We start from the raw sequence: 23,738 nt of genomic DNA, 5'->3' as shown, positions 1-23,738 counted from the left end.
CCATCACATGTGTCCTGCAACCATCACATACATCCTACAACCATCACATCTGTCCTCCAACCATCATGTGTACCCTCCAACCATCACAAGCATCCTGCAACCACCACATCCATCCTCCAACCATCACATGTGTCCTGCAACCATCCATCACATCTGTCCTCCAACCATCATGTGCACCCTCCAACCATCAGCAGCATCCTGCAACCACCACATCCATCCTCCAATCATCACATACACCCTGCAACCATCACATGCACCCTCTAACCATCATGAGCATCCTCCAACCATCACATCCATCCTGCAACCACCACATCCATCCTCCAACCATCACTTGTGTTCTGCAACCATCATGTGCATCCTCCAACCATCACATCCATCCTGCAACCATCGTGTGCATCCTCCAACCATCACATCCAACAACAGCCTTGCCATCCATCCTCCATCACATCCATCCTCCGACCATCATGGGCATCCTCCAACCATCACATCCATCCTGCAACCACCACATCCATCCTCCAACCATCACTTGTGTTCTGCAACCATTGTGTGCATCCTCCAACCATCACGTCCAACAACAGCCTTGCCATCCATCCTCCATCACATCCATCCTCCAACCATCATGGGCATCCTCCAACCACCACATCCATCCTCCAACCATCACATCCATCCTGCAACCACCACATCCATCCTCCAACCATCACATCCATCCTCCAACCGTCATGGGCATCCTCCAACCACCCAGGCCTGGCCTAAGGAGAGCACAGACAAGTCCTGTGCCCTGGAAAGGGGCTGGAGGGGCCCTGAGGATGGCAAGGCTGTGGTTGGCCCTGCACGGTGCACTTTGTTAAAGCTTCATCTCTGTTAAAGCCTCCAGGCATGCTCCTAATGTTACCCCTCTAATAATAATATTTCATCTGCCTTATCTGATTAGGTTAGGCTCATTTGATTTTTGCAAAACACCTTTAATCACCTTGCAAATTCCCCATCATTACAAACAGAACCACCACAAACATTATCGGCAATCTGAGTTTTATTTTCAGCAATCTTTTTTTTTTTTTCTCATATGCAAGAAAGGCAGTTGTAAAAAAAATAATTTTAAAAATATGAACAAGACAGAGGCTGAGAAAACATTAACAAGGCCCTGTGCTTTCTGCTAAAGTGCCTTCATTTCATTATCATTAAATTTGCCTAGTAATTAGATTTCGGTGCATGAATATTTTAAAAAAATGTAACAGACAGGCTGTCAAAAAAAAGCACGACAACATCAATTCGATAATTTTTTAGACAGAGACATTCATAAGCAATTAACACAGATTTCCTGGGGTTGGAGACTCTTTTTCTTCCTTTTCTTCTTTTTTTTTTCTTTTTAATTTTTCCCATTCTTCCAGCCTTATGCGCTTCACCTGAAATTCAAAGAAAAATAAAATTACTGTAAGCATCAGCTCTTTCTGCCCTTTTTCCCTGTTTGCTAACATGATTTCAGTGCCATTTCCCCCTCGCTTAGCATGCTCCAGCACTCCTCCCCCCGCCTCCCACCCCAGCCTTGCTAAACACGGGCAGGCACAAGGTTGGGTCATCCATCAGACCTCCCCACTCCTGCAGGACCAGATTAAATTAAGGTTGCATGAAGCTTCTGTCTTGATCTTCAGGCATTTCTGCTGAAAACAGTGATTTTGATCACTATTTGCATAATGTACAGTTACGTATTCACTGGCTCCCTAATTATACGATCTGTGTTCGACACCGCTCCCGACGCGGGGAGGCTTGTGCAGGGCATACCAAGCACTGCTCCAGCATTCCTGCTCCTGCTCCTGCTCCAGGTGAGCCCAGGAGGATCCATCCCCTGCCCACAGCTCCTCCCTGCAGGCTGGTGCCACCTGCCAGGGCTGGCACAGCCCCGCTTGCCCTTCCCGCCTCATTTGTGGTGCCAGTCCCTGCCCTGCAGCTGCCAAAATGGAGCCATTCTCCTCTCATTCTCCTCTCATTCTCACCCCCTGCGATGCACATGAGGCCCACCAGCCTCTCTTGCTCATCCTCCACATTTCCAACAGCATCCAAAGGTGGATGGAAAGCAGGATATTCCAAATTTTCCCCCCTTTTTAATCTCCTCAGAAGAACCTCACATGCCAGAAGAAAACCCAGCCAGGGGCTGTTTGCTGAGATGATTCAAGGTCTGAGCTGCTTTGGAGGTGGGAGAAGTACATGGGAGGTTTAGTGCATGCCTGGAACCAGCACAGACCCCAGCCCACATTTCCCACACGACTGATGCAGCACCACTGACCCCATGGAGATGCCCAGGAAGGAGCTGGTTGCTCACCAGCAGCTTCTTGCACTTGCAGGGGGCAAGTTCCCACTCTCTCGTGAACTTTTCATGTGGAAACCAGCAACTTTTGCAGGGATTTTCATGGAATTGTGGAATGGTTTGGATTGGAAGGGGCCTTAAAGCTCATCTCATTTATCCCCTGCCATGAGCCCTGTCCAACCTGGCCTTGGACACTCCCAGGGATGGGGCAGCCACAAACTGTTTGATTTCAGACAGAGCTTCCCAAGTTCCTGGGTTTAGCTCTAAATCAGGTCCAACCCCTGAAATACCCAAAGACACTCTGCACATGTCCAGCAGTGGAGCCCTTGGGATGCCAGCACACCTGGTGGTAGGGGTGTGTGCTCTTAAAGAGCAGCATTATGCAGTGAGCCCAACCTGCAGATGGGAAGCCAAAATTACCTTTTCAGGTGTCAAAGAGCATGAGGCAGAACTGAGAGGTGTGCTGAGAAGACAATAAACAAAACCCCAAACCGCAATTATTTGACCTAAACATAGGTGGATGTTTAAAAGCCAGGTCTGTGCTGTTTTTTTATTCTTGTTATCATCATGATCATCATCTCTGGCAAATTAGGAATTCACAAAACAGCCACACACAAAGAAAATCCTGGACCTCAACTCAGGTCATGCCTTCCTAAAATCTCCTTTGCAAGGTTTTATCAGCAAGAGCAGGGAGTAGAAGCAGTTGGTACAAGCAGCTGAAAGACCAAATCAAAAGCATGTGAGCAGATTAAAGAATCAATCTCTCCGTTTGATGCAGAGGAAATCCCACTAATTATAAAGAAGGGGCTTATTTCCTGGAGTCACTCTGTTTGAAGTCATCAAAACTAGTAATACTTAATTACTCTACTTTATGGAATATATAACATGGAGGGCCTTTGCCACTCGCCAGCCCATTGCTGCCATGGCTGGCCCTGGCTATCCAGGGGCTGTGGTGATGTTCCTCCTCTACCTGTGCCCTTATTTATTCAAATGAAGCCCTTAACAGCCCTCACATGAGCCTGCAGGGAAGCATTTAAATGTGCTTTAAAGGGAGGTTATAATGAAAAAAAACCCAGAGTGATTTAGCCCTGCGAGTTACCTGGCTATTACTGAGATGTGTGTGTGTGCCTCCTGCAGGATCAGGTATTGAGGATTAAAGCAGACTGGAGGAATTTGCCTCATCCTAATCCTTGAAAAGGGAAGGGAGCTGGCAGGGGTGTGGCTGGAACAGGGCCCTTTGGGCCTTGCTGAGCCAGGTTTGGAGGTCCAAGAGCGAGCTGGCAGCTCCTGGTTCATGGACACATCCAGGTGACGTCCGTGGATGGGTGGAAAAGCACAGTCAGGTGTCCTGAGGGAATGAAAGGAGGCATGGGATCTTCTCAGAACTGCTATGAAGAGATGTAGAATGGAGCACTCCCTGATTGTCCTCATCTGTCCAGGGCAAATCTGGCTGCATGTGCTTTGCTCAATGGCCAACAACCCCCAGTCTCCTCAAACACCATGGCTCAAGTTTCTGGGTGATTCACGTGGAGGGGAATCACAGATTCCATCAAAAAGTAGTGATAATTCTATTTTTACAGGTTGAGAGAAACCTTGGAAAATGTGACCCAAGAGGTTCAGGCGGGGCAAGGCAAGTAAGTTCCTTTTTGCCATTCCTGGTGTGGTCTCAATTGCATCCCTGAGTATTCCAAATTGCATCCCTGGCCCTGATGCTGCTCCCAGCACCTGAGCCTGCCAGCAAACACTTTCCTGGTAGGGAACAAAACCCCAAAGCTCCCTCTCAGGGTACCATGAGGTTCCCTAAGCCAAAACTCTCCTAAAGACCACCTCCAGGAGGCAGGGGTGGTGAAGAGCTGCCCAATTTCCATGGAGAACACCAGGACAACCCAGGGATGGGTTTGACTTGCTCAGGTCTGGCTGGTCGTGAGGCTTTTAGCAAATTGCTGTTTTATCCAGCTAAGCTGGTAAATGTTGCAGGAGAGAGACAGGAGCACAGCTCTTCCTTCATCAGCACCTGCACACACCCACCTGGGGCTGTAGGAGCTGTCCAGACACCACCATGGGCAATGGCAATGCCAATTATGAAATTATTACCAATGGCAATCATGAATCTCCTGCTCCATCCAAATAACAGAGTCCAGCAGGGAGAGCGCATGGAGATGTGGAGCCATGAGGCTCTGTTTGAAATTCTGCACATACCATGGCACCAGGAATGTCCCAGGAATGCTGCTTTGGAGTCATGGGGCCTCACAGGCAGGAATGGTGGGTGAAAAGGGTTTGTTTCCCCTAAGACTGAAGGGAAAGAAATCTGCTAAGCCTTGGTTTGACCTGACTGGGAAATGCAACTGGGCTCCAGACTAGCTCAGCTGGCCTGAAAAAATCCCTTTTAAGATGTCTGAGCCTTGTAGAAGCATAACAAGTCTCCAAAAACCCCTCTGCCTGCATGAGGCCCCTTGCAATTCTGAGAACAGGTGGGTTCCCTGCTGAACAGCACCCACAGGGCAGGGACCATCAGCACCTGCTGCTCCCCCTGCTCTTGGCTGTGCCCTTGCTTGGTGCAGATCAGGCTCCAGAGAGGCCCCAGCACTGCTGGGCTCTGGAGGAGGATGGGGAGGGCTGAGGCATCCACACAGATCTGGGGGATGAGGGCTCAGGGTCCAGCCTGGTCTGCTCTGGGTCCCAAGGACTGCACAGCCCTACCAGGACCTTCCCTTCTCAGTGCTCTCCTTTGGACAGCAAGAATCCACCTGGAGAGACACAGCTCAGAGCTGTCTTTTCTCCTTTACAGGCTTGGGAGACGTGAGTCAAAATATTTCCCTGAGCAACACAGAGAATTCCAGCATTTCACCCAGTGAGGGTGGTGGGAATAGTTCAAGCAGGACCTGAAATAAAACTCTCACATTTCAGTCCCTCTGGAACTGAGAAACACCCACAACAAGCCTATAGCTGATTTTTTTTTCTTTTTTTTTTTGCCTCATTTCTTCAGCTCCAAGATATCAAAGGAGAAAAAGGATCTGCTGCAAGGCAAGTATCTCTATCTTTGCTGGCTGGCAAGAGACCAGCCAGGAAGGAACTGTGTTTTATCCAAAGAGGTTTCTAGGGCTGGACACATCCTCCCCTGTGATCTGGCATGGCCCAGGAGCAGATCCAGGCTGCTCAGACCTGGGGCTCAGCCCTGCATCTCCATCTCAGCCATGGCAGTGATGCCTTGCTGCAGGTGGGAAGGGTCCAGGGCTGCATCCCTCAGGGCTCTGGGCAGAAGGATGGGTTTAACCCCCTGGTCCTAAGCCCTGTCCTAGGTCAGAGCTTTGAGCTGTTCGAACAGCAGAGCACAGACTAAACTTTGGGGGCTGCTCTGAGACCACAAGCAATGGAGTTTTTTCTCTAAAATATCAAAATGTGGGCTCAGGCAGAGGTGGGTTCTGTGCCTAAAAAATAAACACACCCACAAGAGCTAAACCTTCCTGGAAGAGAAGGACAAGGGCTTAAATGCTCTGCTCAGAGGGGTTTGTGAGAGGGTCCAGCTCTCCTGCTGGCTGTCCCTGGAGGAAGGGGTGAGTTGGTCCCCGCTGCCATCACAGAGAGGAGACCTCGCCACAGCCTGGCTGAGGTCTGTTTGTCACTTTTCCTTCATTATTTGCAGTTTGTACACAGGCGTCATTAGGGATTCATTCGGTTTCCCTAGCAGCAGGCATTAGTCTGGCTTCCCTTTCCCCCTTCCCTCGCCAGCGCCCTTTATTTTTAGTGTCTTATTTACAGTTTGACAGAGTAACTGTAACCCTTGCAAGCTACTCCAGCGGCTTTAATCGGGGGAATAATGAGTCCTGTCTGGCGATGAATAGAATTTAGGGGACAGATTGTTCCACACTCGCCCGGTGGGGTAATTTATTTATGTGCGCACTTGTCAGGAGGAGAAAGGGACGGGGGATCTGTATGCACCGAGGACATTGCCGGCGCTGAAAGGGAAGGGAGAATGGAGCCAAACGCCCCAGATCCCACTGCCCACTCCCCCCTCCCCTGTTTCTCCAGCAGCTGAATGCCTCCGGTGGCCGTGAACTTGGATGGGCCGAAAGCCCCATTCCCAGGCCCTCGGCACGTCAGCGGGGCCGCCGGGCTGCGGCAGCGGGCCCGGGGCTCCAGATGGGTCCGGGCGATGCGGGCAGCCCTCCCCGGCCCCGGCCCGCATAGCGGCGGCACGGGGAGCAGCCCCATAGCAACCGTACAGTAGCGGCAGCGCCGCGGGGGGCTGGGAAGAGAGGCAAAGCCCTCGGAAAAATACAGGATGGGTCCAGACAATGGCTCTCGCTCCCTCTCTCTCTCTCTCATATCATAAATTACACGGCAGCCACAAAAAAAAAAAAAAAAAAAAAAAAAAAAAGCAAAAAATGCAGCGCGGGTCTTGCCCCTCTTCCCCTGCTCGCTCCCACAGCTCGCTGGGCATCCCCGGGCATGGGGATGGCGGCAGCACCAGGGTTTTGAGGAGGGGAGGTGGAGGAGCTGCATCTCGCAGCCCACGGCATCCCCTTCACCTTTCCCTGTCCCCTCAAAGCACGTTTTCTTTGCTCCACAGCTTTTCTGCTGTTTTATTTTCAGTACCAGTCGCCTGTTGCACCACGACTCCGGTGCTTCAGGCAGTGCTGGCCGTGCCCAGGATCGGGGAGAAGCAGCTCCTGGTGCAGAAGCAGGAGGGTTTCTCCTTCTGCCCTCGAGGGAAAATGCCCTTTCAGTCCCTTTTGACTCTCCCTGTCTCAAGGCTGGGAGAGTTTTGCACCTGGAGCTGTCAGCAGCAAAGTCTCAGCTCAGTGACTTCCAGGAGATGGTTGGAGCTGGACCAGCTGCACTGCAGCCATCCCTGGGCTCCTGTGCAAAGCTGGGATCCACCAAACTCCAAAGCCACCAAGCCAGGAGCTGGGCCCCATCAGCAGAAAGGATGCACCTGGCAGAGCCACTGAGAAGAGGCAGCACAGGAGTGCAGGGGTCTCTTTGCACCCCCAACTGCCAGGGTAAAAGAGGGGAACTCGGGCTGCTTGCCCCCACTCACACGTGGAGGTGCTCAAGCTCCACCTGAGTTTGTTGCTGATGCCCCTTAAACCTCTCCTGCTTGGCCCAGCTCCCACCTACCCTTGGTAGCTTTCCTTTACAAAACCTCAAAGTTAGTCTAGAATTACATTTGCTAACTTTCCTTTACAAAACCTCAAAGTTAGTCTAGAATTACATTTGCTAACTTTCCTTTACAAAACCTCAAAGTTAGTCTAGAATTACAATTTCTACCTAAGTGAGGACTCATTTTAAGTAACCAGTGTGGCACCAGGACACTCCAGCTCTGTCAACACGCTTTTCACACCAGTGTAGCCATTCTGGCTGCAGGGGATTTGCCTTCACTGCCCTGTCAGTAGAGTCAGGAATGAGACTGACCTCTGTTACCACCCTGGTGCAGAGCATCTTCCTGTTCCTGGAGTTTTACCAGTTTATCAGCATACTGGGAGAGAACTGGGTGAGCCACACGCCTCTGAGTCCAAGCAATCACCCAGACACAGCTCACCCAGCCTGGCTTCCTCTCACTGAGGGGGCTACAAGGGGGTTCTGGCTACCTGACACCTCAACCCATGGAGGCAGCAGTCAGTGGGGTAGGCAGTGCAGAGCACTAAACCAGGCAGAAAACACTGACATCACATTTCCATCCATGGAACAGAGAACCAGTCTTCTCTGCATGTCCACCTCGTGTGATGGTCCTGGCATTTTGTCACCGTGGCCTGCAGCCAAAGGTGGTGTGCTGGCTGCTGGGGAGCAAAGGTCTGACCAAAGTTCCTCCAGCTGGACAGAGCCCTCAGGCAGCACAAGCACCTGAGATGCACCTGGGGGTCTGGCAAGGTGGGGACCCCCAGCTCAGAGCCCCAGCCAGGAGCTCACCCCAGGCACCCTGCAGCAGCCCCTGGCCAAGGGATGCTCCAGCCCAAGAGCTGATTCAGGCTGAAACCTCTCCTTGCTCAGCCGAGCTCGAGGCGGGACAAGAGTCCTTAAACCATGCGAGGAAAGGTCTTTGCAGCAGGAACCTGAGCGTGCCCCGCCGAGGGCTTTGCCGGGTGCCCAGCCCAGCCCCGCTCGGGGGCAGCCCCTGCCCTGCCCCGTCCTGCCGGGGGAGCAGCGCGGTGCCGGCCCCAGCCAAACCTGCGGCACCGCCGCGCCGGGCCCGGGGAGGGGGAACCTCCTCCGGGTACAATGACTGTCTATTCTGCTGATCACAAGCCTAATCCTCTTTGGTTTTTAATTGGCATTTGGGCTAAGCTGATTTAAACCTCTTCACCTTGTTGGGTCCCCCCCCCCTCCCCACTTCTTTCTTTTCTTTTTTTTTTTCCTTTTTTTTTCTTCTTTTTTTTTTTTTTTTTCTGACCAAATAACAACGCTGCCATCACCAAGTCCCCTGCACAATGACAGCTTTGTGCAAGGGCGAGAGGAGAGGAAAGGGAAAGGGAGGGGGAGAAGGGAAATGTGCTGAACACACTCGGAAACAATGCAGAGTTTGTGATTCAGACTTGACCACTGGCAAAGGACCCGCTTCAGCTGCGCCTCCATAATAAACACACTGTCCCTTCCCAGCACCTCTCCCCTGGCCATCAGCTCCTCCTCGGGCCAGCTGCCCACTGCTGTGGGCTCTACCTGCCATCCCCATCCCTCCAGGTGGGTCCCTTCCCCCAGTGTGATCCAGCACGGTGGTGCCACATCCCCAGGCTCACCTTCCCTCCAGGTGGATCCATCCCAGTGTGACCCAGCACATCCCCAGGCTCACCTTCCCTCCAGGTGGATCCATCCCAGAGTGACCCAGAGTGACCCAGCACATCCCCAGAATCACCTTCCCTCCAGGTGGATCCATCCCAGTGTGACCCAGCACATCCCCAGGCTCACCATCCCTCCAGGTGGATCCATCCCAGTGTGACCCAGCACATCCCCAGGCTCACCTTCCCTCCAGGTGGATCCTTCCCCACACCCCAGTGTGCCCCATCACGGTGTTTCCACATTTTCAGGCTCACCATCCCTCCAGGTGGATCCTTCCCCACACCCCAGTGTGACCCAGCATGGTGGTTCCATACCCCCAGGCTCACCTTCCCTCCAGGTTAATCCCTTCCCCACACCCCAGTGTGACCCAGCACGGTGTTTCCACATTTCCAGGCTCACCATCCCTCCAGGTTAATCCCTTCCCCACACCCCAGTGTGACCCATCACGGTGTTTCCACATTTCCAGGCTCACCATCCCTCCAGGTTGATCCCTTCCCCATACCCCAGCATGGTGTTTCCACACCCCCAGGCTCACCATCCCTCCAGGCTGATCCCTTCCCCACGCCCCAGAGTGACCCAGCACACCCCCAGACTCACCATCCCTCCAGGTGGATCCCTTCCCCACACCCCAGAGTGCCCCATCACAGTGTTTCCACACCCCCAGGCTCACCAGTGAGTGCCCACAGTGCAGTGGGCAGGGCGGGCATGTCCTGGTGTCCTCTGCCCCCTGTGTGTGCCTGCAGTGCTGCTGCTGTGTCCCCACGCTGAGGTCTGGTGCTGGTCAGCCTGGACAGGCACTGGTGCAAATCAGGATCCACATCATGCTCCAGGCCAGCAGAGCAGGGAGAGGAGGAGGAGGAGGAGGAAGAGGATGAGGAGGGATCAGCTGTGGTGAGGGGCTTCTGCTGAGGGTCCCTCAGTGCTGGCAGCTCCTCGTGGCTTTTGGAGGGTGAGATTTTCCATAAAACCCCCACTCCTGATTCATGTAATAAAGAGCCAATCTGAGCTAAAACCAAACACAAGAGAAACAACTTTATTATCTCCTTTCTATTTAACAGGAAATCCCCCTCCCCTGTTTTTATTTGTTCCTGTGGATGAGACAGACACCTCTCCCAAGGCTTGGGCATTACCAGTTAACAAACCCACAAAAAAAAAAAGATGTTAAACACAGAAAAAAAATCCAGATGTTTGATACTTTGGGCCAAATGATCAGCAAGGAAGGTGCTGGTGACCACGGAGATTTTGGCTCCTCTTTTTCCCCACAGGAGCTCTCACCAGTCCCCAAACACTTGCCATGGATACAAGCCCATCCCAGTTGCCTGCTGATACCAGACCCAGTGTAAATTTAGGGAAAGTCTTTTAAAAAAAAATCCAAATTTTTAAAAAATCCCCTTACCAGGATGTTCCCATGAACTCCCACCAGGGCCAGAGACAATTTGTCAGCCAGAAAATGAGCAGCAGGTTGGGTGAACCCATGTCCAGCCTGGCAAGAGAGAGAAAAGAGGATGTTAAATGTCAGCCTCATCTTCTCTGGCTGGATTACACCAGGACAGGGAGATTACAGCCACACTTCTGACACAAAAGGGGAATGAGGAAGAGAGAATTTGTCTGGAAAACTCTCAGTGTTTCAGTTTGAAACTGGGCTGGTTTCCTAACTTGAGATGCCTCTGTGGGGCCTTAGCCTTGTAAGGAGCAAGAGGACCTGGGGTCTGCTCTGAGGCAATTTGAAATGGCTGCTTGAAATGAAATGAAATTTGAAATTAAATGTGAAATTTAATTCCCTGTCCCTGCCAGCTGTGGTGCCAGCCAGCATCTCACTGCATCGTGTAGCAAAACCAACTCCAGGTACTCAAAAGCCACAAGCAGGACCAAAAACTGTAAATCTAAGTAAAAAAAATCCACTTTCTTTATTCTTTTTTTTTGTCTTATGGGGAGCTGTGCTCTCCAGGTCTCCCTCCCTGCCCAGGGCAGTGATTGCTGCACCAAGGCCCAAAGCCAAACCCGAGCCCAGAGCCCCCTGAGGCTGGGGGGATTTATCCTGGCTCTCCTGAGCACTTTGGTTCCATTTGAGGGAAGAGCTCTGGACCAAAGGAGGAGCCTCTCAGGATGCATTCTGTGACTGCCACCCTCAATGCAGCAGGAACCAAGTGGCAAAGCTCCAGCACTGCTCATCCCTGCTTGAAAATACCAAAAGTGAGCAGCCCTGACACTTTTTGGATGCTTTGGAGTGTCCTTATAGAACTGGTTTATATTTTAATAATATATTAATCTTCACTTTATGTACTTTCCATGTGTATAAACTCTGTGTAGTGGTTTTGGTTGGCTAATTTGAGATTTCTCTGCCTCCAGCTATGGCTACTCACAGGTTACACATGAATTTAGATACCCAGTGCAGAACTGATGTGGTTTAACTGAGGAAAGGCCAGAGAAGGAGCTTGTTCTGCTGGCCATTAGTCCCATAAATCACCTCTAACTCTACTGAAATCAGAGACAATCTGATCCTGTGGGAATCCAGTGGTGCCAAGCCAGTGAGTGGCACTGGTGGGAGCAGAGCAGCAATGCCCAGACCCATCCTCTCCTTCCAGCTCTGCTTCCACCACATTCCTGTGCCCCATCCCAGGGAAAGAACCAGAAAAAAGGGGAAAAAAAAAATCCCCCAGCACAGCCTGAAGTTTATAAATAAAAGCAGTGAGAAGTGGACTAAGTAGCTGCAGCTTAGCCCAAGAGCTAAGAGCCTTAGAGCATTTTTGCAAGTTTTAGGGAAGTGTTTCCCATTCCTGACTAAGCACGTTTGGCAGGCGGAGTGGAGCGCGTGGCCCTTCCCAGCTCCAGCTAAAGGGACACAGCAGTGACATCCCCCCTTCCCCAGCCCCTGCCACCCCACAGACCCCACCAGGGACCAGGCTTGAGCCAAGCCCAGCCACGTTCCCCCCCACGGGGCTGCCCCCAGCCAGGTGTGTCTGGGACTGCGGCGTCAGCCCGCAAGCAAAAAAAAATGGGATTTATTTTTCTTCTAGGGATAAATTTTGAGTTGGTTTTAATCTGCTTTCAAAATTCCCGTCACACCAGGGTTAAACTCACTTAGCATATTTAGGCTTTTAAGTTTCCAGGTCTCATGGCAACAGAGGGATGGGGAGAAATTAAAAAGAACAACAAACGCGGCCTCATGGAACACCAAGATTTTCACCTCAACCACAAACCCCTTGAAATGGGGCTTCAGATAAAACACCCCAATATATTTCAGGTGCTGTAATAAAATTAATCACTTCCCACCAGTTGTGTGATGAGATTTTTTTCCCTTCTTTGAGATTAACACAATAACTTTGTGCCCATAGATCACTTGGACCAGGTGAAGCCTCAGCCCAGGATGGCAGGAGAGGATGAAGTCACTCTTCTTTCACATTTATTCTTCCCCCCTTTCTTAAACAGCCATGAAATGGTTTCAGCAACAGAAAAAACGAGACTATCGAATTTTTCTAGTCCAGAAGAAGGAGGAGGGGTAAAAAAAAAAATAATTAAACAGCTGTTTTGCTAATGTTATCACAGTACACAAAGAATGAAACATCATCTAGTGCATCTAGGAAAAAATTCTGCAGCCAAGCCTCAAGCCCCTGAGGGAGGCACAGAGGGTATTTTGAGCAATAATTTTTGTAAAATACGGCAAAAAAAGATGATAGAGCTGCCTTGGGTGGTGCAAAATCTGGAGACGAGGTGAAAAGAGACTGATTTTGGGGTGTGGGTTGGCTGGGAGGTTTTGTGGCTGCGACACCCCGGTGATGGTGGGAAGAGGGAAATCCCAAATCCCAGTGAGGCCGGGATGAGCCCCTCGAGGCTGAAGACTGGGATGAGCCCCTTGGGGTTGAAGACCAGGATGAGTCCCTTGAGGCCGAAGACCCCATGGTGAGGCCAGGATGAGCCCCTCAAGGCTGGGATGAGCCCCTCAAGGCTGAAGGCCCACAGTGAGGCCTGGGATGAGCCCCTTGAGGCCGAAGGCCCCATGGCAAGGTTGGGATGAGTCCTTCAAGGCTGAAGAGCAGGATGAGCCCCTCGAGGCTGAAGGCCCCGCAGCAAGACCGGGATGAGCCCCTTGAGGCCGAAGACCCCGTGGTGAGGCCAGGATGAGCCCCTTGATGCTGGGATGAGCCCCTCAAAGCCAAAGGCCCCATGGTGAGGCCGGGATGAGCCCCTTGAGGCCGGGATGAGCCCCTCAAAGCCAAAGGGCCCGTGGTGAGGCCGGGATGAGCCCCTTAAGGCCAAAGATCGGGATGAGCCCCTCGAGGCCAAAGACCCCACAGCAAGGCCGGGATGAGCCCCTCAAGGCTGAAGGCCCCGGGAAGAGGCCAGGATGAGCCCCTTGAGGCCGGGATGAGCCCCTCAGGGCTGAAGGCCCTGGGATGAGCCCCTTGAGGCCGGGATGAGCCCCTCGAGGCTGAAGGCCCCATGGCGAGGTCACGGCACCTGAAGCACCGCAAGCAGCTCCGTCCCATCCCACAGAAGCCGCCAGAACGCGACGGAAGCCACCGGAACGCTCCCGCCCGCGTGGCTGGGCCCGGCTGAGGGGAATCGGCCATTTTACACAGCAGCTGCCTAAAATGGTGGCTCCCACCTTGCCTTCCCCTCAGCACGCATGCACCCACGGGGAGGGGAGGGCCGGGGCCGCAGCCCCCCGCTCGCGAGGGCGCCGGGAACGGGAGCCAAGATGGAATTAGAGGCAGAAATTAAAGGAGGGGAAGGGGGGCAAGCGGGAGAGGATGCGCCTGGCCTCGGCACGGCCTAGGCAGCGATGGCTGCCTTTGTGTCCTGCGGAAGGGAGAAGGGAGGAAGGCCTCGAGGGGGGAAAATGGGGGGAAAGAGGGGAAGGAAAAGAGCGTTTGGGTGAGGATGGTGAGGGGCAGGGATGCGTGGGGGTGCGGGGAAAAAAAATCTTCCCTTCTTTCTTCACCGACCCCCCTTCACCCTCCCCGCAATCCCGCTTTGACTTTTCCCACAGAAGTAGCCAACCTCCAAGAATGCAAATGACATTCATTATGCAAATGCATGCAAATCAGGTTTAACTATCGGAAGAAGGGCTCGGAATTTCTAATGGGTTAACTCTTTCCTGCACGGCCAGGATAACAAGAGCCCTCGTGTCTTCCTTGGGGCTTTGTGCTTCCCCATCCATGGTGGGCACCCCGACCCGCACCCCTCGATGGGCACCGAGGTGGGGAGGGTGGAACAAAGCGCCAGGAAAATACCAACAACAACAATAAAAAAAACCCTACTGGCGTGGGAGCGGCTGGCCCTTCGTTAAACGTTCCGGCAGGAGACAAGACAAAGCAGGCTTAGGCGAGAAATTGGGGGGAAAAATGGATATTAAAATGGGAAAAGAAAACAAAGGAAGAAAAATAGGAAAAAACAGCAACAACAAAAAAAAACCAGGAAAAATAAAATGAAAGGGAAATGAAATATTAGAAAGGAAAATTAAAAGGAAAATTAAAAGGAAAATTGAAAGAAAAATTAAAAGGAAAATAAAAGGAAAGTAAAAAGGAAAATCAAAAGGAAAATTAAGAAAAAGGAAAATTCAAAATTAAATTGAAAAATAAAATTAAATAAATATTAGGTAAGAAATAAAGGAAAGGATAGAAAAGAAAAGGAAGGGAAGGGAAAGAAGAGGAGCAGGCCGCTCTTGGCAGGAGGTGAAACCCTCCGGTGGTGCAGCAGAGAAGGGTCCTGGCAGCCACCAGGGTTTGGCTGCTCACATCAAACCCATTCACTGGGCTGGCCTTGGAGCCCCTGGCTCTTCTTCTGCTGGGAGCAAAGTCACAAAATGCACCAAGATTCCATTCTTCTCCCTTTTCATTTTTCTTTTTTTCCCAGCGTTTTCATTGAGGAAAAAAATTAAATTCTGATTTCCCCCAGTGCTGGGTGAGCCCGTGGTCCTCCGGGGAGACACAGAAGGAGGGAGGAGCAGAGGGTGGCAGTGGTGGCACTGGGGTCCCAATTCACATCCCTGTGACCTGTCCAGCATCCTGGCATGCCCACAGTGCGTTCAAAACCTGTGTGGCATCAGTGCCCCATTCCTCCAGAGCTTTGTAAAAATCCCAATTCCTGATCCCTGCCCCAAAGATGAGAAGGCCCCAGTGCTGGGAGCTGAAACAAGGAAATTCCAGGAAGTGACCTCGTGCTCACTGATTTTTGGGATTGCAGGAATTATGAATATTACAGAGAAATAGATGCAGGGCAGAATTCTAAATATTTTATAGCAACGTTGTATTGATTCACAATAATAAAGCCCTTTGGGATTATTGCTGTGTTTTGTCCTAGAATTATTCCTTATCTGTTCCAAAACCTCCTGATTTTTCTATTCTTTTCTATATCTCCTTTTACATTTGATCTTTTTTCCCAATCTGCTCAAAATCTCTTGTTATTTGAGCTGCAAGGTATTAAGTGCAGCAGCAATAATCTGTGCAAGGACAAGAATTTGCCAAATTTTAGGGGTTTGGTTTGAGACTCCATAAAAATTTTTGGTTTAGAGTCACTTTGCTGTGCTCTGAAATGCACAAGTGAACTATTGGTCAGTTGTAAAAAAAATAAACTCTTTTATTTCATTAAGCTGGTTCCAGCATAATAAGGGTAAAATACACTTGAGGTGTGCACTTTGGCAAACCCCTTTCCCTACTAAAAATAAAATTAAAAAAAAAATTAAAAATAGAAAAATATTTTTTTTAAAGGCACTAGTAATTTGGATTTCTTTACATCTTCTGACCTCAAACCCACTGGAGCAGGAGCCTTGCTCTGCTCCCCTCATCTTGTTTTGACTCCAAGCCCCAATTTCCAAGTTCACACATTATTCCAAAAGTGGAATTGGGTGATTTTTCTCTTTTTTAATTAGTTATTGGAAAGCATATATTTAAAAATAGCTAACAAACAAACACACACACCAAAAAAAAAAAAATATATATATATAAAAATATAAAAAGGGCTGGAGGACACTGGGGGTGCAGCAGTGCCCAAGCGTGCCCGGGAGCTGCTCATCACTAATGACCAACACTGAATTATCCTGGCGTGGAGCTGACAGCACAAACTCCTCAGATGCTGCCTGATGAGCACCCAAACACCCAGAAATTGTCATTTCCTGGCCCAGGAAGGAGTGAGGATGCATTAACACATACCTGGTGTCATGGGCATCCCAGGATCTGCTGCAGGACAGGGCTCGGGCTGCAGGACACAAAACCAAGGTTGAGTTTAGCACAGTGTTGGTAGGAAGCAGTGCAGAAATTGCTGGATTTAAAAACTCCAAGTGGAGTCATGTGAAAACGGGTTTGTCTCTATCTCCAAAAGTGATTTTTGCATTTTTGATAGGGGTTTTTTTTTGCATAGAAAGCATCCTGTTCATTCAGCTCTCTTTGCCTTCACCTTCCCTTTCTATCAAATTTCACCACTCATGTCTACATCTGTTTCAAACCCCTTTGTTCTGGTTTTCCCCCCATCCTTGATGCACCTCTTTGGCCCTGGAAAACTCCTGAAGACACCCAACTGCAACCTTTGGGTGCAGGGTGGAAAAAGAGGTGCCCTGGGCATTTGCAGCCTCTACATAACTCACTTAAAAATACAATTTTCAATACATTTTAACCCCTTGTCATTAGAAATCAATAACACACCCTGTGAGATGGGGATGGAATGGACCCTGGCAGCTTCTACAGTAATTTTTTTTGTGTGGAGGGATCTGCAAGATCTGTGGAATAAAGGAAGAAGGGGTAAGGGGAGGTATTGAGAAATGACAGTGGAAATATATTTATTGAAAATATATTTTGGACAATAATTTCAAGTGGTTTCTCAACAAGGTGCAGGGGCTGCACATCTCGTGGGAAATAAGCAACAGGAGCAAAGTGACCTCATAAAACCACTTTCTTCCCCATTTCTCCCTCCAGCCTCTTCAAAAACCTTCTTTGCCACATGCCAAGAAGTTTTGCACCTCAAAAGCCATTTTTTCCTCCCAAACCCCACGTTCCCTCCTTGCCAGAGGGTGTTCTGCAGGAAAGACACTTAGCAGTAGGTTTTGCACAGCCACACCATGGGGAACAGACAGGCTGGAGAAGGCCTTTGAATTAATTCAGTACCGAGAAAAAATAGCAAAGACAACAAGAAAATCTCCTGGACACGTGCAAACACCAAATTCTCATGATGGGAACAAAAGTGCAGCAGGAGATACCAACAGAGAAGACAATCCAGGTGCCCCAAACCAAAATTCCCAGTGGCAAAGAGCCTTTAAATTCCCAAATTGCTATGGGAAAACCTCTTGGTTCTCCTACCAAGCACGATGTTGGGTGCTTTAGGGAAGATAAAGGGTTGGGGCTGTCACAGGTAGAAGAAAGATCCCTTCCTGATGCCCACACTGCCACTGGTGCAGGGGATCCACCTGGGCATCACCAATTTAAGGCAGAATCCCGACTTTTCAGCACTCCTGTAAAGGCCGAGAGGAAAAGAGGAATTTTGCAGCCGCCACTTAAACTCCCTTGTGATGGCCGGTGCTCATCTCCTCTCGGAAGCAGCGGGATGTGAAAGCATCCTTGGACCACAAAGGAATTTCCCATGGAATCCTGGAGAAGATTTGGGGTTGGATTATGAGGCTTCAAAAGCTGCAGGAGGCGCAGGCTCTCGATACTGTTATTTTTGGAGGCAAGAGCTCTCGATACTGTTATTTTTGGAGGGCTTCTGATACTGTTATTTTTAGCCAGTTTGAACTCATCTCACCAAGCCCTTTTTTTTTTTTTACAGCCAGCTCACCAACCTTTCAGGGCTGGGCTGGTTTTTATTTTTTTTTTAATTTTTTTTTGTTGCCAGACTCAATTCTCCAGCACCAATAGCGCTGAAGAAAAAAAAAAAAAAATCACCCCCAAAAAACCCCACACGCAACACAAAAAAAAAAATCCAAAACACAAAAAAAATCCAAAACACAAAAAAAAATCCAAAACACAAAAAAAAATCCAATCCCACCATCCTTTTTTTTTTCTTATTTTCCCAAAGAACTGGGAGGCGTGAGCACTCGAGAGTCAAATTTGCCCAGGAGCCGCGTTCCCTAAGAAAGCAGAGCTCGTTCTCCTTCCACAAACTCCACAGCGGCAACAAAAGTCCCTTTCAAGCCCTTCCAGACGCAAGTCCTTCAGCTCAATTAGTCAGGCACACAGAGACACAAAAAAGCCTCCCATTCAGGCTAGTGGCTGGCTGTGGAGGACAAGGGCGAAGAAAGGATCTTTCTCCCACGCTTTCACTGGGTGTCATAACAAGCAGAAAGCCCTCTTAGGGGGGATTATTGGAGATAAGAGTCCGATGGAGGGGCTGGGGCAGCAGCAGCAGGGGAGGAGGGGATGGGGATGGGGTTGGAGGTTGTAGCTCCCAAGGTCGGCTGAGCACGGCCGCTGACGGCATCAGAAATGGGGTTTTTGAGGGGAAAAAACCAACAAAAAACAACAAAAAAAAAAAGAAACCTACGATATTCCCCCCCAGCCTGTACACACACACACACACACACGCGCAGAATAATCCCCGTTCTCCATGGCAACCTGCTCCGTGGCCATCCCTCGCACCAGAGGAGGGAGGCAGGCTGCTTTCACTCCAGAATCGCTGCCAGCTTGTCCCCATCCTGTCAGAGCCTCGGCCAGGCTGGGCAGAGGGGCTGGACAGGCTTCATCACCTCCAAAAATCAGAGATTTTCTCCAGCAAAGAGCATCCAGAAATGCGCAGCTCCGTGGGAAAGCTCTGCCTCCAGAAAGAGCCAGCCCTGATCCTGCACATGGGTGGATGTTGGAAAGAGCTTTTTTTATAAGAAAGGAGAAAAATATGTGTGTGTATTTGTTAGCGGGGTTTTTTGAAGGCAAAACAAAGGGGAAGAAGAGAAAAAAATCTCCCAGGACTGGAGTTTGTCTGTAAAATTGTGGGGTGGGGTTGTGGCCCAGGGCCACCTGTCCTCTGTGTCCCTCTTCAGTCCCAAGCCCTCAAAGCTGTCCCCAGCCAGAGGGGACAATTGTCAGAGCCTCGGCCAGGCTGGGCAGAGGGGCTGGACAGGCTTCATCACCTCCAAAAATCAGAGATTTTCTCCAGCAAAGAGCATCCAGAAATGCACAGCTCCGTGGGAAAGCTCTGCCTCCGGATAGAGCCAGCCCTGCTCCTGCACATGGGTGGATGTTGGAAAGAAAGATGGATTTTTTTATGAAAAAGGAGAAAAATTTGTGTGTGTATTTGTTAGCGGGGTTTTTTGAAGGCAAAACAAAGGGAAAGAAGAGAAAAAAATCTCCCAGGACTGGAATTTGTCTGTAAAATTGTGGGGTATGTGGTGGCCCAGGGCCACCTGTCCTTCATGTCCCTCTCCAGTCCCAAGCCCTCAAAGCTGTCCCCAGCCAGAGGGGACAATTGTCAGAGCCTCGGCCAGGCTGGGCAGAGGGGCTGGACAGGCTTCATCACCTCCAAAAATCAGAGATTTTCTCCAGCAAAGAGCATCCAGAAATGCACAGCTCTGTGGGAAAGCTCTGCCTCCAGAAAGAGCCAGCCCTGCTCCTGCACATGGGTGGATGTTGGAAAGAAAGATGGTTTTTTTTATGAAAAAGGAGAAAAATTTGTGTGTGTATTTGTTAGCAGGGTTTTTTGAAGGCAAAACAAAGGGGAAGAAGAGAAAAAAATCTCCCAGGACTGGAATTTGTCTGTAAAATTGTGGGGTATGTGGTGGCCCAGGGCCACCTGTCCTCCATGTCCCTCTCCAGTCCCAAGCCCTCAAAGCTGTCCCCAGCCAGAGGGGACAATTTCTGCACCTTCTGGCCAGGCCCCAGCAGGAGGAAAACTGCTCTGGATCCTGACAGCGCCCTGCAGGATTTACCAATGTTACTGAGTGAATTTTGTGCCTAATTCCCTTGAACAATCCAGGTTACATCGTTAATTCCCCATCGCTTTTCCGTTGGCTCTATAAGTGGCTGTGGAAAGCCGTGCCCCTCCAGATCTTTTCAAAGATTCCTCTGCCAAAGAAGAGTCACAAAATTGGAAGCAAATGCCAGAAAATGTGGCTTTTTTCCCCTCCTGCCCAGCCCCAAGCCCTGCCAGTTGCTGCTGTGGGATTGTCCCCATCGAGGAGCAGGTGACAAGAACATCCAAGTTCAGCAACATTTCACAAGGATCAGGGAGGGAATATAAACTCTCCAGCCCAGGAATGGAAAGCCAAGAAACTCTCTTGGAATACATTATCCCATAATTGTAGGGTTTCAAGCACTTTCCTCCCAAGCAGCTGGTGCCTGCTGATGCCAGAGGAAGGTTGTTTGGCTCAGACACATTCCTGCCTGCTCCAGCCTGGGAATCCCTAAAACAATCCTCTCCTATGAAATACTGAATGGAAGAAAAGAATAAAATAATAGAATAAAAGCAGAATATTTCGCTCAACCAAAACAGAGACATTTACTAAAAGACGGAGGGGAAGAGGAAGATGAGACAAAGCAGATTCCTTAGGGACAATCCTTCCTCCTTCCCAAAGAGCATTCTGTGCCTCCAAAAGTGTGAAGACGATCTGAAGGATCCCCTTTCCCTTTCCCAGAGCTCACACACTGATCCAGAAAAGCTTTTGTGGCTTGGTTGGTTTTTTGGGGGTTTTTTGGGGTTTTTTTGGTGGGTTTTTCTTTTCCAGTAGGGTTTTTTTTGGTGTTTTTTTTTCTTTGGTTGGTTGATTTTTGGTTTTTGGGGTGTTTTTTTGTTTGGTTTGGTTTGGCTTTTTGTTTTGTATTTTTTTCAATAAAAGATGAGTTTCCAGCAGGCAGGAACCTGCTGAAGGTCAAATTAAACCTGATTTACCTGCCTTGACCTAAACAATGCAAGGCCACAAGATGAGCCAACAGCCCCTGGAGCCACACAGGGCTCAGAACCAGGCCAGTCCACCACCAATGAGTATCTAGATTTTCATTCCCAACACTTATTAATCAGCACTTTTCTCTCCTTTTGAGAACCACATTTTCTCCCTACCCCAGAGCAAGCTCCACCTCACGTCCTCTGCTTGCCTCAATGTAAAAATGCATCAAACAAGACCAAGCAGTTAAAGGCACCCAAAATGGATGCTCCCTCCTCCTGCACCAGCATCCTGCCACTGCTCCTTTTGTCCCTTCCCCAGCAATATTCAACTCCCCAAAAGTGGAATTACAATGATTTTTACACCTAGACTGGGCTGTCAAAGTCAAAGTTCCAGCCATGGCCGTCGATGCTGGGTGAGGATTACCCAGCTTTAGCTGGACAGTTACAGATGCCAGGTGCCAGCCTGTCCCAGCTGTAGCAGGGTAAATCCTGGGGTTACACAGTGAGCAAGAGACTGTGATCCACTGGGAACCAGATTCAAGAGACTGTGATACACTGAGAACCAGTGAGCCACAGATTGTGATCCACTGAGAACCAGGGAGCAAGAGACTGTGATCCAGTGAGAACCAGGGAGCAAGAGACTGTGATCCAGGGATAACCAGATTCAAGAGATTGTGATCTATTGAGAACCAGATTCAAGAGACTGTGATCCACTGAGGACCAGATTCAAGAGACTGTGAAACACTGAGAACCAGTGAGCAAGAAACTGTGATCCACTGAGAACCAGATTCAAGAGACTGATCCACTGAAACCAGTCAGCAAGAGACTGATCCACTGAGAACCATTCAAGAGATTGTGATCCACTGAGAACCAGATTCAAGAGACTGTGATCAACTGAGAACCAGATTCAAGAGACTGTGATCAACTGAGAACCAGATTCAAGAGATTATGATGCACTGAGAACCAGATTCAAGAGACTGTGATCCACCGAGAACCAGATTCAAGAGATATGATGCACTGAGAACCAGATTCAAGAGACTGTGATCCACTGAGAACCAGATTCAAGGGACTGTGATCCACCGAGAACCAGATTCAAGGGACTGTGATCCACCGAGAACCAGATTCAAGAGATATGATGCACTGAGAACCAGATTCAAGAGACTGTGATCCACTGAGAACCAGATTCAAGGGACTGTGATCCACCGAGAACCAGATTCAAGAGATTGTGATCCACTGAGAACCAGATTCAAGGGACTGTGATCCACTGAGAACCAGATTCAAGAGATTGTGATCCACTGAGAACCAGATTCAAGAGACTGTGATCCACTGAGAACCAGATTCAAGAGATTATGATGCACTGAGGACCAGATTCAAGGGACTGTGATCCACAGATAACCAGATTCAGCAGGAGTGCTCGGTCCAAGACCTCCCCACCAGCCCTGCAGACACACGGACACTCCCAGCCACAACCCCAGCATTCGGGCATCCCTCTCTGCAGCTGGCACCCTAAAACAAAGTTTCCCATCTCTTTTCCTGCAAATCTACCCAGGGCCGTGCCAGCCTTGCCCGCAGCAGATCCTGCCCGCGGCCGCCGCCCCTTCCCCAGCTCGGCCAGCGAGAAGCGTCGGGACTCACACGCACACGTCCCTTTCTATATCTGTCCCCGAAAATCCCTCCGGGCAATCCGAAATACCCCCCCAGGACTATATTTATCCCCCCCGCCCCCGGCATGCTGGCAGCACAAGCCTGGGCCAGCAAAAGCTGCGGCGGCCGCGGCGATGGGAGCGCGGAGCTGCCAGCGCGGGCGGCGAGAACCGAGCTCCGCTTTCACATCCAATCACCCCGGCTGCATCTCAGCCACCTGCCCGCTGGCTCCCGTCTCCTCGGCAGCCTGAGGAGCACAGAGCTCATCATTTTCCTTCGAGCTGTCCCCACCTCGGGGCACTGCTTCCCCCGGGCGAGGTGCGGGAGAGCCGCCCGGCCCCGTGCGCTGGGCGCGCAGCACCGCGTTTGGGGATTTCAAGAAATCTCCTTTTCTGCTCTATAGAAATAGGCACCGGCCGCCCCAAAATCACCCCAGGGCGCTGCAGAGCACCCTGAGAAGTGCCAGACACGATGGGCAAAGCCACGCTGGGGACAAGGACAAGAGGATCGTGCCCAGCCTCCTGCAGGCTGAGCTCCGAGCCCAGAGCCCAGCCGGGTAATTCCGAGCATCAGCCCGGCCTCCGTTCCCACACACCGCCACTCGCTGAAATTAAAGCAGGGCCTGATCTGATTCCTATGGCGGCTTAGCGCCCACTCAGCCGCTTTATCATAATCCCGACATAAAAATCGCTCCCTTGAAAACGCTCAGGGGTTTGAAGCCCTGATTGTTTGAAGAGGAAAGACTCTGTTCTCAGCACAAAGATGTGCTCCCCTCTCAGCCCCGGACGGGCAGCTGGAGGCTTCCAGCAGCATTTCTGAGCCTGTAGGTGCCCATGGCAGAGCCCTCACGCTTTCCCTGGCACAGAGATGCCCCCCAAACCCAGCTGGACCAGCAGCACCCCAAAAAGAGCAGAGCTTTGAGGATTGGTGCTGGGAACAAGTCACCGCTGGCTGCCAGCCCTGCTGGGAGAGCATCTCTAAAAACCATCCCCTCTCCCTCCAAATCCAGCTGCGACTGCTTGTGGGAAGGAATTCAGTCTGTGCATTTCGAAATGAAATAGATACATGCAAATTTCTGTGCTACTGGTGGGATTTCTTTGTGGTGGCACTGCAGTGCCATTCCACACCTGCCCAAGCCAGGCTGCGTGGGACTGTGCTGGGAGGACAAGGGACACTTCATGTACCAAAGGAGCCATCAGGGCCTCCTTTTGTTTTC

General features: G+C 50.5%; 1 long non-coding RNA gene across 7 annotated transcripts in view; it reads right to left on the bottom strand.

Annotated features, from left to right (window-relative positions):
* Positions 1 to 1,012: 1,012 nt before the first annotated feature.
* The window catches only part of LOC129132316 (uncharacterized), a 33,489-nt gene continuing 10,763 nt past the window's right edge, over positions 1,013 to 23,738 (bottom strand). For 4 of the 7 annotated variants that reach the window (XR_013185692.1, XR_013185690.1, XR_013185693.1 and 1 more), the window contains 4 exons: positions 16,228 to 16,273; positions 10,473 to 10,559; positions 9,747 to 10,082; positions 1,013 to 1,403 (listed from right to left, as the gene is read on the bottom strand). This is a non-coding gene — a long non-coding RNA (uncharacterized LOC129132316). The other 3 variants (XR_013185696.1, XR_013185694.1, XR_013185695.1) reach the window with 3 other exon arrangements.

This window comes from Agelaius phoeniceus, chromosome 31 (genome assembly GCF_051311805.1).
Source record: "Agelaius phoeniceus isolate bAgePho1 chromosome 31, bAgePho1.hap1, whole genome shotgun sequence".
NCBI classification, from domain to species: Eukaryota; Metazoa; Chordata; class Aves; order Passeriformes; family Icteridae; genus Agelaius; species Agelaius phoeniceus.
The sequence above is the reverse complement of the archived record's forward strand: the minus strand, read 5'-3'. Positions and strand labels throughout refer to the sequence as shown.